Raw genomic sequence first — 2,226 nt, forward strand, 5'->3', positions numbered from 1 at the left:
TTCTACCTTTTCACTTTGAGTCTATGCTTGTCCTTGTAGCTGAGAGGTGTCTCTTGGAGACAGCATATGGTTGGGTTTAGTTTTTTGATCCAATCTGCTACTCCGTGCCTTTTTATTGGTGAGTTCAGTCCATTTACATTTAGGGTGATTATTGATATGTGAGGATTTTTGGTCATTCTATCTTTAGTTTTCTGGTAAGGTTGTGTCTCCATTGTGTCTTTGCCTTTTTCTTTTTGTCTATTATTTCTGTGGTGGTATTCTATGATGTTTCCCTGTGTTTCTTCTTTTATTACAGTATATATTTCAGTTCTGGATGTTTTTTGAGTGGTTACCCTTAAGTTTATGTAAAAGCAAGTTTGACATTTAGAGTATTCCAGTTTCTTCAGCACGCTTACTTTCTCTATTCCCATATTCCAGTTCAGGCCTTTACTCTCCCCCTTTTTATGTTTTGGTTGCCACAAGTTGTCCCTGTTGATGGTGGTCTAATAGCCTCCTTTAGTATTTCTTGTAGTGCAGGTTGTGTATTAGAAAATTCCTTCAGCTTCTGGATGTATGGAAAGGTCTTTATTCCTTTTTCATATCTAAAGGAGATCTTTGCTGGATATATTATTCTTGGCTTATAATTTCTCTCTTTCAATAGTTTGAATATTTGGTTCCATTCCCTCCTAGCTTGTAGAGTTTCTGCTGAAAAATCTGATGATAATCTATAGGGCTTTCCTTTGTAAGTTACCATCTTCTTTTCCCTGGCTGCCTTGAGGATTCGTTCTTTGTCATTGATTTTAGATAGCTTCAATACAATGTGCCTTGGTGAAGGCCTGTTGGGATTGAGGTAATTAGGTGTTCTATTTGCTTCTTGGATTCGAGGATCCAGTTCTTTCCACAAGTTTGGGAAATTCTCATCGACAATTTGTTTGAATATATTCTCTGTTCCCTTCTCTCTTTCTTCTCCTTCTGGTATGCCCATTATTCTTATATTGCTCTTTCTGATGGAGTCAGAAAGTTCTTGTAGAGTTCTTTCATTTCTTTTAAGTCTCAAGTCTCTTTCTTCTTCCATCTATGTCATTTCCAGGTTCCTGTCTTCAATGTCACTGATTCTTTCCTCCATCTGGTCAACTCTACTACCTAAGCTGGACATTTTATTGTTAATTTCTTTTGTTGAGTTCTTAATCTCCAGAAATTCTATTTGGTTCTTTTTCTAAATTTCAATCTCTTTTGTAAAATGCTCATGGTGTTCTTTGATTGTGTTTCTGAGTTCATTAAACTGCCTTTCTGTATTTTCTTGCATCTTGTTCAGTTTTTTCAGAATTGCAATCCTGAATTCTCTGTCACTTAAATGACATATTTCCATATCTCTAAGTTCCTTTTCTGGAGACTTTTCACTTTCTTTCTGAGCTATCTTGTTGCCTTAGTTATTCATGGCAATCATTGATTTACTATTTCTCTTCCTAGACATATACAGGAGTGGTTTCTGCAACAGGTTGATAGGTGTGCAAAGGGCTTTTGAAGTTCCAAAGCTCTTTCTGCACCAGATTCAGAGCCCGTATGTTTCAGCAGTTCTGTTTACTCCTGCAGGGATCCGCCCAGATAAGTGGGGCCAGGGATGGGGTGAGTTGTGAGAGGTGGCCCAAAGCAATGGTGGCGACCACCACCACAGCCAGGCCTGCTTCCACAGCTCCCTCCCCTTTGCCGGAACTAGTTGAGCTGCGAATCTGTGTCTGCGGTCCACAGTTCTCAGAGCAGCAAATATTCTGTTGTTTTGATCTGACACTGCTACTTTATCGCTTCTAGTACCGGGCAGGTGGGGGCGAGGTGAGCTCTGGGAGGGTAGGGAGGGGGCGGCTAGTCTCAGTGCCTAAGGCTTCCGTTCTCCGCTCGGCAGTGAGGGCTTAAACCACTGATTTCAGCCCTCTTCCCTCAGTCTTTGCTGCCGTGAGCTTTGGGTTCAGCCGTGTTATATGCTGCCCCCTCAGCCCTGTGGGCCATAAGCGGAGCCCTAGCAGTCCGAGTCCTTCCCTCTCCCACAGCTGCGGTAGTTCCAGGATGCTGTGAGCACGGAGCACTGAGCTAGGTCTGCGTCCTGCGCCCGCGCGGCTCCGTCTCCGCCCTTCTCCTCTCCCTCCTCCCCCCCTCGCGCGATTTACCCACCTGGAGGTGAATTCAGTAGTGGACGTCTTCGTCTTGCCTGTCTGCTGTGCACGGAGTTCTTTGTGGGGTTATTGTTGTCCG

The sequence above is a fragment of the Rhinolophus hipposideros genome (genome assembly GCF_964194185.1).
Source record: "Rhinolophus hipposideros genome assembly, chromosome: 6".
Taxonomy (NCBI): domain Eukaryota; kingdom Metazoa; phylum Chordata; class Mammalia; order Chiroptera; family Rhinolophidae; genus Rhinolophus; species Rhinolophus hipposideros.